Source organism: Aquarana catesbeiana, linkage group LG01, assembly GCF_042186555.1.
Source record: "Aquarana catesbeiana isolate 2022-GZ linkage group LG01, ASM4218655v1, whole genome shotgun sequence".
NCBI lineage: Eukaryota > Metazoa > Chordata > Amphibia > Anura > Ranidae > Aquarana > Aquarana catesbeiana.
Window position 1 is genome coordinate 749,393,605 of NC_133324.1, and position 14,729 is coordinate 749,408,333.

The following is a 14,729-nucleotide window of genomic DNA, read 5'->3' on the forward strand; positions in this document are numbered from 1 at the left end:
GCAGTCTCTTCAGAACACACATTTATGTATGGAAATTTGTTGTAGCATGGTAAATACTAACCTGTGAGATGAATGTCAGTGGAGCTAAACTGCTACACTGAGTCATTCATATTTAACAGGGGCTTAGTCAGGGGTCAAATCCTGGGAAAAAAAAAGTGTTGGAACTCACCCAAGATTCCCACCCCCACCTCTTAATAAAAAATTGTGTGCGTTATATATATATATATATATATATATATATATATATATATATATATATATATATATATATATATATATATATATATATATATATATATATATATATATATATATATATATATACATATATATACCTTTGTGCTCATAAGTTTACATCTAGGCCATTTTTCAGAGGATATGAATAACACAAAAACATTTCTTTCACTCATGGTTAGTGTTTGGCTGAAGCCATTTATTGTCAATCAACTGTGTTTATTCTTTTTAAATCATAATGACAACAGAAACTACCCAAATGACCCTGATCAAAAGTTTACATACCCCAGTTCTTAATATTGTGTATTGCCTCCTTTAACATCAATGACAGCTTGAAGTCTTTTGTGGTATTTGTGGATGAGGCTCTTTATCTTCTCAGATGGTAAAGCTGCCCATTCCTCTTGGCAAAAAGCCTCCAGTTCCATTAACATCTTGGGCTGCCTTGCATAAACTGCACGTTTGAAATCTCCCCAGAGTGGCTCAGTGATATTGAGGTCAGGAGACTGAGATGGCCACTCCAGAACTGTAGCCAATAAAAGGTCGACTTGGCCTTGTGTTTTGGATCATTGTCATGTTGTAATGTCCAAGTACGTCCCATGTGCAGCTTCCTGGCTGATGAATGCAAATGTTCCTCCAGTATTTTTTGATAACATACTGCATTCATCTTGCCAACAATTTTGACCAAATTTCCTGTGCCTTTGTAGCTCACACATCCCCAGAACATCAGCGATCCTCCCCTTTACCTTTCATCATAGGCTTTGTTGACTCCTCGCCAAATGTAGCATTTATGGTTGTGGCCAAAAAGCTAAATTTTGGTCTCATCACTCCAAATGACTTTATGCCAGAAGGTTTGAGGCTTGTCTCTGTGATGTTTGGCGTATTGTAAGCGGGATACTTTGTGGCATTTGTGTAGTAATGGCTTTCTTCTGGCGACTCGACCATGCAGCCCATCTTTCTTCAAGTGCCTCCTATTTGTGCATCTTGAAACGGCCACACCACATGTTTTCAGAGAGTCCTGTATCTCACCTTAAGTTATTTGTGGTTTTTTCTTTGCATCCCGAACAATTTTCCTGGCAGTTGTGGCTGAAATTTTAGTTGGTCTACCTGACCATGGTGTGGTTTCAACAGAACCCCTCATTTTCCACTTCTTGATTAGAGTTTGAACACTGCTAATTGGCATTCTCAATTCCTTGGATATCTTTTTATATTCCTTTCCTGTTTTATACAGTTCAACTACCGTTTCCCCCAGATCCTTTGACAATTATTTTGCTTTCCGCAAGACTCAGACTCCAGAAACATCAGTGCAGCACTGGATGAAAGATGCAAGGGTCTGTCAGGAGTCCAGAAACTCATTGACCTTTTATACACACACACTAATTACAAGCAAACGGATCACAGGTGAGGATGGTTACCTTTGATAGCCATTCAAACCCCTTTGTGTCAACTTGTGTGCATGTTATCAGGCCAAAATCACCAGGGTATGTAAACTTTTAAAAAGGCTCATTTGGGTAGTTTATGTTGCCTATATGATTTAAAAAGAGTAAACACAGTTGACTGATAATAAATGGCTTCAGCCAAACTCTAACCATGAGTGTTATCATTCATATTCTCTGAAAAATGGCCAAGAAATCATAAATTCTGCCAGGGTATGTAAACGTATATATAAACAGGAAGCAATCAGTGCAAACAAATAGGTGAAATGAATGGATGCAACCTGAACACTATAGGTAATCACAAAGCCTATAAACAATCAATAAAACAATGTTAGTGCAGCGCAATAATATGAGGAAAAAAGTCCATTTAAAAATGTAGGGACTCAGATGTCCAAAATGAAGAATGGCAAGTTCCCTCGTGATGAAAAAGGAAATAAATTCTCCAGTGGTAAATCGGTGACAATATCCTCCACCACAGACAAACAGATGCGCTTACCGGATCAGGTGGACCTCTTATTATAGGAGGTCAGAAACGCATATATCCACTGAGAGATGAAGGCACACTCCAATGCAGCTGTGGGGGTCCCCAATCCAACACCATGGGACACCTATCCAGCAGTGAGATGCAGCGGTATTGGTTCCCAAAGCGGCAATAATAATTTGGAGACACAACGGTCCCAAAAAGAAAAAAAAACGTTGAGTTTGATCTCAATTGCTTTATATCAGACAAATAAGATCAGATAGGTTTGTGCTCATTCTTTTCTTTTTCCCCTCTCTTATGTGTACACTGGATTTTGATATAGTTATTGTATAGCCACTTGCCGACCGCCGCACGACTATATACGTCGACAGAGCGGCACGGGCAGGCAAAAGGACGTATATGTACGTCCTTGCCTGCCCGCGGGTGGGGGGTCCGATCGGACCCCCCCCCGGTGCCTGCGGCGGTCGGCAAATCTCCCCCGGCGATCGGAGGTGAGGGGGAGGCCATCCATTCGTGGCCCCCCCCTCGCGATCGCTCTCAGCCAATGGGATCATTTCCCTGCCTCTGTATTGTACACAGAGGCAGAGGAAATGATGTCATCTCTCCTCGGCTCGGTATTTTCCGTTCCGGGCCGAGGAGAGAAGACTGCAATGTAAGTGCACCAACACACCACACACAGTAGAACATGCCAGGCACACTAAACACCCCGATCCCCCCCCCGATCGCCCCCCGATCCCCCCCCAATCACCCCCCCCCCCCCCCTGTCACAAACTGACACCAGCAGGTTTTTTTTTTTTTTTTTTTTTTTCTGATTACTGTATTGGTGTCAGTTTGTGACAGTTACAGTGTCAGGGCAGTGAGTGTTAGGCCCCCTGTAGGTCTAGGGTACCCCCCTAACCCCCCCTAATAAAGTTTTAACCCCTTGATCACCCCCTGTCACCAGTGTCGCTAAGCGATCATTTTTCTGATCGCTGTATTAGTGTCGCTGGTGATGCTAGTTAGGGACGTAAATATTTAGGTTCGCCGTCAGAGTTTTATAGCGACAGGGACCCCCATATACTATCTAATAAATGTTTTAACCCCTTGATTGCCCCCTAGTTAACCCTTTCACCACTGATCACTGTATAACCGTTACGGGTGACGCTGGTTAGTTTGTTTATTTTTTATAGTGTCAGGGAACCCGCCGTTTATTACCGAATAAAGATTTAGCCCCCTGATCGCCCGGCGGTGATATGCGTCGCCCCAGGCAGGGTCAGATTAGCGCCAGTACCGCTAACACCCACGCACGCAGCATACGCCTCCCTTAGTGGTATAGTATCTGATCGCATCAATATCTGATCCGATCAGATCTATACTGGCGTCCCCAGCAGTTTAGGGTTCCCAAAAACACAGTGTTAGCGGGATCAGCCCAGATACCTGCTAGCACCTGCGTTTTGCCCCTCCGCCCAGCTCGGCCCAGCCCACCCAAGTGCAGTATCGATCGATCACTGTCACTTACAAAACACTAAACGCATAACTGCAGCGTTCGCTGAGTCAGGCCTGATCCCTGCGATCGCTAACAGTTTTTTTGGTAGCATTTTGGTGAAATGGCAAGCACCAGCCCCAGGCAGCGTCAGGTTAGTGCCAGTACCGCTAACACCCACGCACCGTACACCTCCCTTAGTGGTATAGTATCTGAACGCATCAATATCTGATCCGATCAGATCTATACTAGCGTCCCCAGCAGTTTAGGGTTCCCACAAACGCAGTGTTAGCGGGATCAGCCCAGATACCTGCTAGCAACTGCGTTTTACCCCTCCGCCCGGCCCAGCCCAGCCCACCCAAGTGCAGTATCGATCGATCACTGTCACTTACAAAACACTAAACGCATAACTGCAGCGTTCGCAGAGTCAGGCCTGATCCCTGCGATCGCTAACAGTTTTTTTTGTAGCGTTTTGGTGAACTGGCAAGCACCAGCCCCAGGCAGCGTCAGGTTAGTGCCAGTAGCGCTAACACCCACGCACGCACTGTACACCTCCCTTAGTGGTATAGTATCTGAACTGATCAATATCTGATCCGATCAGATCTATACTGGCGTCCCCAGCAGTTTAGGGTTCCCAAAAACGCAGTGTTAGCGGGATCAGCCCAGATACCTGCTAGCACCTGTGTTTTGCCCCTCCGCCCGGCCCAGCCCAGCCCACCCAAGTGCAGTATCGATCGATCACTGTCACTTACAAAACACTAAATGCATAACTGCAGCGTTCGCAGAGTCAGGCCTGATCCCTGCGATCGTTAACAGTTTTTTTGGTAGCGTTTTGGTGAACTGGCAAGCGCCAGCGGCCTAGTACACCCCGGTCGTAGTCAAACCAGCACTGCAGTAACACTTGGTGACGTGGCGAGTCCCATAAGTGCAGTTCAAGCTGGTGAGGTGGCAAGCACAAGTAGTGTCCCGCTGCCACCAAAAAGACAAACACAGGCCCGTCGTGCCCATAATGCCCTTCCTGCTGCATTCGCCAATCCTAATTGGGAACCCACCACTTCTGCAGCGCCCGTACTTCCCCCATTCACATCCCCAACCAAATGCAGTCGGCTGCATGAGAGGCATTTTTATGTCCTCCCGAGTACCCCTACCCAGCGAACCCCCCCAAAAAAGATGTTGTGTCTGCAGCAAGCGCGGATATAGGCGTGACACCCTCTATTATTGTCCCTCCTGTCCTGACAATCCTGGTCTTTGTATTGGTGAATGTTTTGAACGCTACCATTCACTAGCTGAGTATTAGCGTAGGGTACAGCATTGCACAGACTAGGACACACTTTCACAGGGTCTCCCAAGATGCCATCGCATTTTGAGAGACCCGAACCTGGAACCGGTTACAGTTATAAAAGTTACAGTTACAAAAAAAGTGAAAAAAAAAAAAAAAAAACACAAACAAAAATATAAAATAAAAAATAATAGTTGTCGTTTTATTGTTCTCTCTCTATTCTCTCTCTCTCTATTCTCTCTATTGTTCTGCTCTTTTTTACTGTATTCTATTCTGCAATGTTTTATTGTTATTAAGTTTTATCATGTTTGCTTTTCAGGTCTGCAATTTTTTATACTTTACCGTTTACTGTGCTTTATTGTTAACCATATTTTTGTCTGAGTACAGCATTCACGACTTTGAGTGGTTATACCAGAATGATGCTTGCAGGTTTAGGTATCATCTTGGTATCATTCTTTTCAGCCAGCGGTCGGCTTTCATGTAGAAGCAATCCTAGCGGCTAATTAGCCTCTAGACTGCTTTTACAAGCAGTGGGAGAGAATGCCCCCCCCCCCCACCGTCTTCCGTGTTTTTCTCTGGCTCTCCTGTCTCAACAGGGAACCTGAGAATGCAGCCGGTGATTCAGCCAGCTGACCATAGACCTGATCAGAGACCAGAGTGGCTCCAAACATCTCTATGGCCTAAGAAACCGGAAGCTACGAGCATTTTATGACTTAGATTTCGCCGGATGTAAATAGCGCCATTGGGAAATTGGGGAAGCATTTTATCACACCGATCTTGGTGTGGTCAGATGCTTTGAGGGCAGAGGAGAAATCTAGGGTCTAATAGACCCCAATTTTTTCAAAAAAGAGTACCTGTCACTACCTATTGCTATCATAGGGGATATTTACATTCCCTGAGATAACAATAAAAATGATTAAAAAAAAAAAAAAATGAAAGGAACAGTTTTAAAATAAGATAAAAAAGCAAAAAAATAATAAAGAAAAAAAAAAAAAAAAAGCACCCCTGTCCCCCCTGCTCTCGCGCTAAGGCGAACGCAAGCGTCGGTCTGGCGTCAAATGTAAACAGCAATTGCACCATGCATGTGAGGTATCACCGCGACGGTCAGATCGAGGGCAGTAATTTTAGCAGTAGACCTCCTCTGTAAATCTAAAGTGGTAACCTGTAAAGGCTTTTAAAGGCTTTTAAAAATGTATTTATTTTGTTGTCACTGCACGTTTGTGCACAGTTGTAAAGCATGTCATGTTTGGTATCCATGTACTCGGCCTAAGATCATCTTTTTTATTTCATCAAACATTTGGGCAATATAGTGTGTTTTAGTGCATTAAAATGTAAAAAAGTGTGTTTTTTCCCCAAAAAATGCGTTTGAAAAATCGCTGCGCAAATACTGTGTGAAAAAAAAAAATTAAACACCCACCATTTTAATCTGTAGGGCATTTGCTTTAAAAAAATATATAATGTGTGGGGGTTCAAAGTAATTTTCTTGCAAAAAAAAATAATTTTTTCATGTAATCAAAAAGTGTCAGAAAGGGCTTTGTCTTCAAGTGGTTAGAAGAGTGGGTGATGTGTGACATAAGCTTCTAAATGTTGTGCATAAAATGCCAGGACAGTTCAAACCCCCCCAAATGACCCCATTTTGGAAAGTAGACACCCCAAGCTATTTGCTGAGAGGCATGTCGAGTCCATGGAATATTTTATATTGTGACACAAGTTGCGGGAAAGAGACAAATTATTATTATTTTTTTTTTTTTTTGCACAAAGTTGTCACTAAATGATATATTGCTCAAACATGCCATGGGAATATGTGAAATTACACCCCAAAATACATTCTGTTGCTTCTCCTGAGTACGGGGATACCACATGTGTGAGACTTTTTGGGAGCCTAGCCACGTATGGGACCCCGAAAACCAAGCACCGCCTTCAGGCTTTCTAAGGGCGTAAATTTTTGATTTCACTCTTCACTGCCTATCACAGTCTCGGAGGCCATGGAATGCCCAGGTGGCACAAACCCCCCCCCAAATGACCCCATTTTGGAAAGTAGACACCCCAAGCTATTTGCTGAGAGGTATAGTGAGTATTTTGCAGACCTCACTTTTTGTCACAAAGTTTTGAAAATTAAAAAAAGAAAAAAAAAATTTTTTTTTTTGTCTTTCTTCATTTTCAAAAACAAATGAGAGCTGCAAAATACTCACCATGCCTCTCAGCAAATAGCTTGGGGTGTCTACTTTCCAAAATGGGGTCATTTGGGGGGGTTTTGTGCCACCTGGGCATTCCATGGCCTCCGAAACTGTGATAGGCAGTGAAGAGTGAAATCAAAAATGTACACCCTTAGAAATCCTGAAGGCGGTGATTGGTTTTCGGGGTCCCGTACGCGGCTAGGCTCCCAAAAAGTCCCACACATGTGGTATCCCCATACTCAGGAGAAGCAGCTAAATGTATTTTGGGGTCCAATTCCACATATGCCCATGACCTGTGTGAGCAATATATCATTTAGTGACAACTTTGTGCAAAAAAAAAAAAAAAAAAAATTGTCACTTTCCCGCAACTTGTGTCAAAATATAAAATATTCCATGGACTCAACATGCCTCTCAGCAAATAGCTTGGGGTGTCTACTTTCCAAAATGGGGTAATTTGGGGGGGGTTTGTGCCATCTGGGCATTTTATGGCCTTCAAAACTGTGATAGGTAGTGAGGAGTAAAATCAAAAATGTACGCCCTTAGAAATCCTGAAGGCAGTGATTGGTTTTCGGGGCCCCGTATGCGGCTAGGCTCCCAAAAAGTCCCACACATGTGGTATCCCCATACTCAGGAGAAGCAGCTAAATGTATTTTGGGGTGCAATTCCACATAGGCCCATGGCCTGTGTGAGCAATATATCATTTAGTGACAACTTTTTGTAATTTTGTTTTTTTTTGTTTTTTTTTTTCATTATTCAATCACTTGGGACAAAAAAAATGAATATTCAATGGGCTCAACATGCCTCTCAGCAATTTCCTTGGGGTGTCTACTTTCCAAAATGGGGTCATTTGTGGGGGTTTTGTACTGCCCTGTCATTTTAGCACCTCAAGAAATGACATAGGCAGTCATAAATTAAAGACTGTGTAAATTCCAGAAAATGTACCCTAGTTTGTAGGCGCTATAACTTTTGCGCAAACCAATAAATATACACTTATTGACATTTTTTTTACCAAAGACATGTGGCCAAATACATTTTGGCCTAAATGTATGACTAAAATTGAGTTTATTGGATTTTTTTTAGAACAAAAAGTAGAAAATATCATTTTTTTTCAAAATTTTCGGTCTTTTTCCGTGTATAGCGCAAAAAATAAAAACGGCAGAGGTGATCAAATACCATCAAAAGAAAGCTCTATTTGTGGGAAGAAAAGGACGCAAATTTCGTTTGGTTACAGCATTGCATGACCGCGCAATTAGCAGTTAAAGCGACGCAGTGCCAAATTGTAAAAAGTGCTCTGGTCAGGAAGGGGGTAAATCCTTCCTGGGCTGAAGTGGATAGAGATGGCCGCGGGTACATAATATGAATTTTTTAATCTGCTTCACTGCCTAATGATTCATTTGGTTCCTTGGGGTCAGTGGGGATTGACTAATTTTTTATGTTTTTATGATATTTTTCCTATTAGCTGGTGTCCCCACTGGGTAATGTTGTTTTTAGGTGCAGTGTTCACTTCCGGCTTTTGTTACATACCTTGCAGACACCAGTGCTCTATTTAAGGCTTCTGGGTGACTCACTAGCTCCACCCTCGCTGACGAAGTCCTATTGGACGTAACGCCGCGTACGGGGGAGGAGCTTATACTATGCACGTCACTCGCTGCCATCTCTCAGCTGTTTGCATGAGAACATGCCTTTTATCCATTGAAACTTTTCATTGATATTTTTATTGCGTGCGCTTGTTAGCGCTATATTTTATGCTTTTTACCTACTTCAATAAACCTACGAAGTACACTTAGAGCGTTTTTTTCTTTTTGGGACCGTTGTGTCTCCACATTATTATTACCGCTTTGGGAACCAATATAGCTGCATCTCACTGCTGGATCGGTGTCTTATGGTGTTGGATTGGGGACCCCCACAGCTGCATTGGAGTGTGCCTTCATCTCTCAGTGGATATATGCGTTTATGACCTCCTATAATAAGAGGCCCACCTGATCCGGTAAGCGCATCTGTTTGTCTGTGGTGGGGGATATCGTCACCGATTTACCACTGGAATATGTAAACTTATGAGCACAAATATATATATATATATATATATATATATATATATATATATATATATATATATATATATATAATATATATCAAGGGCCCCGTCCCCCTAGAGGCCTAATGGTGACCTCCAGAGTCAAGGAGAGCTGACATCCTTCTTTGTAGAGTGGGTTACCAGGCATGGGGGGTGTGATGCAAGAAGAAATGATGGGCGTCACTTTTTGAATGCGAACAAGAGATTTATTGTCTCTTATCAGAACTGTGGGAGAGAGGGTTAGGGCCAGGACACACTTAGGTAGATGCAGTGATGATTAGCAAACTCCGAGATTGCTATAGGTAGACAGCTATACAGGGAAGGGCCTCCAGCCGGATACCACTTCTGTAAAGGTAGGACCGCTGTCTCCTATGGCAACCAATCTTGTAACAGTCACTAACAGTAGTTGTACATAACCTTTGCTAACATCAGAATAGTACTTTACTTGTCTCACAGTATCCCACTGTAGATCTTCACTCGCTGAGCTCCCAGTCTCTCACTAGACTTCTTGATCCCATTTGTCACTGGATCCCTGGCTTGGCACTTGCCGATGCTTTCCCACTTCTTCACCGTCCCCGGCTGGTGAGAAGACAGCTCTGGTACTTGCTTCAGCTCACTCACAGTAGTCTCTGGTAATACAGTGGATGGTCCCTTAGTGGTGACTGCTTCCCCTTTACCCTCGACCATACTGGTTTACCATCAGGCTGAACCTCTACACTCGGTTTGGACTCCAATCCTGCAGTCCCAAACCTACGTTGCTTCATCTGCTCCTGGATAGGCCTCAGGCAGCCTAGTAGCCAGGTGTCCCCGGGATAGGCCTCAGGTTTTCGTCCTAGCAGCCTGGGCGACATAACACATGTCCACCCAGACAGCCGTCCAGGTGGCACAGAACACAGATCACCTGACTCCACCCAAATAAGTAGGCTCTCCCAGAAGGCCAAGGGACCAAAGAAACCCTGCCAATTGCCTGAGACACCCCATCCATTCATGATCTGACCTTGCTAAGCCCTTTTCATTGTAATGTAATCATCTACAGTGCCACCTAGTGACCCCCCCTTGGCTTTTTACTTATGTTGTTACATTACAGCCTTTAGTTCAATGTTTTTTAAATCTGAATTATATGTGATGGATCAGAACACAATAGTCTAAGTTGGTGAAGTAAAATTAGAAAAATATATACATAAAACTATTTTTCAGAAATAAAAAACTGATAATTGGCATGTGCGTATGCATTCACCCCCTTTGTTATGAAGCCCATAAAAAGCTCTGGTACAACCAATTACCTTCAGAAGCCACATAATTAGTGAAATGGTGTCCACCTGTGTGTAATCTAAGTGTCACATGATCTGCCATTACCTATACACACCTTTTTGAAAGGCCCCAGAGGCTGCAACACCTAAGCAAGAGGCACCACTAACCAAACACTGCAATGAAGATCAAAAAACTCTCCAAACAAGTAAGGGACAATGTTGTTAAGTACAAGGCAGGGTTAGGTTATAAAAAAAATATACAAATCTTTGATGATCCCTTGGAGAAAAATCTATCATAAACAAATGGAAATAACATGGCACAACAGCAAACCTACCAAGAGACGGCCGCACACCAAAACTCACGAACTGGGCAAGGAGGGCATTAATCAGAGAGGCAGCACAGAGACCTAAGGTAACCCTGGAGGAGCTGCAGAGTTCCACAGCAGAGACTGGATTATCTGTAGCAAGGATGACAATAAGCTTTATGCTCCATAGAGTTGGGCTTTATGGCATAGTGGCCAGAAGAAAGCCATTACTTTCAGCAAAAAACAAAATGGCACGTTTTGAGTTTACGAAAAGGCGTGTGGGAGACTCCCAAAATATATGGAGGAAGGTGCTCTGGTCTGATGAGACTAAAATTAACTTTTTGCCCATCAAAGAAAGCGCTATGTCTGGTGCAAACTCAACACATCACATCACCCAAAGAACATCATCCCCACAGTAAAACATGATGGTGGCAGCATCATGCTGTGGGGATGTTTTTCAGCAGTTGGGACTGGGAAACTGGTCAGAGTTGAGGGAAAGATGGATGGTACTAAATACAGGGATATTCTTGAGCAAAACCTTTACCACTCTGTGTGTGATTTGAGGCTAGGACGGAGGATCACCTTCCAGCAGGACAATGACCCCAAACACACTGCTAAAGCAACACTTGAGTGGTTTAAGGGGAAACATGTAAATGTGTTGTAATAGCCTAGTCCAGTGATGACGAACCTTGGCACTCCAGATGTTTTTGAACTACATTTCCCATGATGCTCTTGCACTCTGCAGTGTAGTTGAGCATCATGGGAAATGTAGTTCCAAAACATCTGGAGTGCCAAGGTTCGCCGTCACTGGCCTAGTCAAAGACAAGACCTCAATCCAATAGAAAATCTGTGGTCAGACTTAAAGATTGCTGTTCACAAGCGCAAACCATCCAACTTGAAGGAGCTGGAGCAGTTTTGCAAGGAGGAATGGGCAAAAATCCCAGTGGTAAGATGTGGCAAGCTCATAGAGACTTATCCAAAGCGACTTGGAGCTGTGATAGCTGCAAAAGGTGGCTCTACAAAGTATTGACTTTAGGAGGGTGAATAGTTATGCACATGACCTTTTCTATTATTTTGTTCTATTTGTTGTTTGCTTCACAATAAAAAAAAAAAAATCTTCAAAGTTTTGGGCATGTTCTGTAAATTAAATGATGCAAATCCTCAAAGAATCAATGTTAATTCCAGGTTGTGAGGCAACAAAACATGAAAAATGCCAAGGGGGTGAATACTTTTGCAAGGCACTGTGTGTGTGTATATATATATATATATATATATATATATATACACACACATACACACACACACACACACACACACAAAATATCCTCAGGCCGCCTGTGTTGATTATGCAAAGTGGGGCCCAAGCCCCGGGCTGCTCACTCCTCAGTGCCCATCAAATGCAGCCTTACCAGTGCTCATCAAATACAGCTTTACCAGTGCCTATCAATGCGGCCTTACCAGTGCCCAGCAATGCGGCCTCACCAGTGCCCAGCAATGCAGTCTGATCAGTGCCCAGCAATGCAGCCTGATCAGTGCCCCCATCAGTGCAGCCTGATCAGTGCCCCCATCAGTGCAGCCTGATCAGTGCCCCCATCAGCGCAGCCTGTTCAGTGCCCCCATCAGCGCAGCCTGATCAGCGCAGCCTGATCAGTGTCCCCATCAGTGCAGCCTGATCAGTGCCCCCATCAGTGCAGCCTGATCAGTGCCCCCATCAGTGCAGCCTGATCAGTTCCCCCATCAGTGCAGCTCAGTGTCCCCATCAGTGCAGCCTGATCAGTGCTCCCATCAGTGCAGCCTGGTCAGTGCCCCATTAGTGCAACTCAGTGCCCCCATTAGTGCAGCCTGATCAGTACCCCATCAGTGCAGCCTGATCAGTGCCCCCATCACTGCAGCTCAGTGCCCCAATCAGTGCAGCCTGATCAGATCCTCCATCAGTGCAGCTCAGTGTCCCCATAATTGCAGCCTGATTAGTGCCCCCCATCAGTGCAGCTCAGTGTCCCCATCAGTGCAGCCTGATCAGTGCCCTATCAGTGCAGCTCAGTGCCCCCATCAGTGCAGCCTGATCAGTGCCCCATCAGTGCAGCTCAGTGCCCCCATCAGTGAAGCTCAGTGTCCCCATCAGCGCAGCCTGATCAGTGTCTTCATCAGTGCAGCTCAGTGTCCTCATCAGTGCAGATCAGTGTCCCCATCAGTGCAGCTCAGTGCCCACATAAGTGCAGCCTGATCAGTGCCCCCATCAGTGCAGCTCAGTGTCCTCATCAGTGCAGATCAGTATCCCCATCAGTGCAGCTCAGTGCCCCCATCAGTGCAGCTCAGTGCCCCCATCAGTGCAGCTCAGTGCCCCCATCAGTGAAACTCAGTGTCCCCATCTGTGCAGCTCAGTGCCTATCAGTGCAGCTCAGTGTCCCCATCAGTGCAGCCTTACCAGTGCCAACGGGAGTCACTCCGCCCCGGGTGCCACACATTGGGGAGGGGGGTGGTGTCATTCCAGCACGCCCATCCTCCCCTCCCTCGGTCCTCCTCCTTCTCCTCCAGCGGCCCCTGTAACAAGGGCCCCCTCCTATAATACATGCCAGTGACACCGGCATTGTTCCGCCTATCACATTCCGCCTGTACTCTAGGAGACGGGACCTTGTTACAGGGGCCGCTGGAGGAGGAGGACCGAGGGAGGGGAGGACAGGCATGCTGGGATGACACCCCCAGTCCCCAATGTGTAACACCCGGGGTGGACTGACGGATGCTCTCCCTTCCCACACACCCACACTACTTGCCACAGCTCGAGTCCTGCAGGACATGGCTGCTAATGGGAAGGACGTTCCTGCTGTGAAAAAAGTACAAGAACGTCATTCCCACGCGTTCCTGCATCTCAAGCCATAGGCTTAGTAGATAAATGAATAGGAAATGAACATGTCTTTTTGTTAACTTTAAATTGAATTGAAATACTTGATTCAAATATCCTTAAAGAGTTGGTGTACCTTTAGACAAAGTACACTTACCCACACGGTATAGCGCCCTGGATCTAAATGAAAGTGTATGTATAGCTACAACTTTTTTTAGCTTTAGATAAAGTAGGGAACGGTTAAAATCCCTGCCAGTTTATTGCTTTCTATTTGTGTCATTCTGGGGTGTCCCAGAGATGCAACAGAAGTTGGGGGAAATCTTTCAAAGTGAGGAAAATTTCCCTCAGTTGTCTCCAGAGCAGGTGTTCCCGTTGGTAAAAAAAAAGTGTCCAGGCGCATAAGCGATAGCCCAATTGGGTAGAGGAAAATGTCAAAACTGAGGCAGCTGCTCTTCCCAACTCATAGACCAATGAGATAAACAAAAAAGGACCAACAAGGGAAGACAGTGCTGGACCCCAATAATAAAATAAATAAAAGACCGGGCCTCTGGTGAGTTAAAAAAAAAAAACAAATCTTTTATTCCATAAAGGTGGGGGAATGGAGTGCTGAGTGTACAGCAGCCTGTTTAACAGGGGAGTGGACCAGAACTCACATGAGATGTCACAACAGGGCAAATGGGATGTATATATTGTTTCACTATAACAATAGTAGCGAGGTGGTATTTGCACTTAGTACTTCAGCTGTGTATTTAGCTACATACCCGCATTTCTGCTTTAAAGTGATTCTCACACTTAAAAATAACAAAGCTGATATCAGATATAAATAGCTGATTTCAGGTAAAAACTGCAGGCACCTAGAGGTTTATGCATTAAAATGCAGGAGTACTTTTTCCCATGTTTCTAGGTGTTGATCGACAAATCCGACAACAGCTATGAAGGAGTGCACGGAAATTTGTATAAATTATTGACTCTTTGAAGATACATATTGGAATAGCATTATCACTAATTTTAGACACATGCATAAGATAAAATAATCACGTTTAAACACAATTAAAATCCATCATGATTTTTATTTTGTCAAAGATTTCACGGAATTTCACATTATAACTAGTAAAGCAAAAGCAAAGCGCCACATAATATATATTTATTTTTCTGTTTGCACGTGTGGGAACACATTAATTAGATGTGAACAGCT

At 44.2% G+C, this 14,729-nt stretch overlaps 1 protein-coding gene across 1 annotated transcript in view; it reads left to right on the forward strand.

Moving 5' to 3' along the window:
• Positions 1–14,729, forward strand: part of GLRB (glycine receptor beta) — a 234,172-nt gene that overhangs the window by 182,617 nt on the left and 36,826 nt on the right. The window lies entirely within an intron of this gene.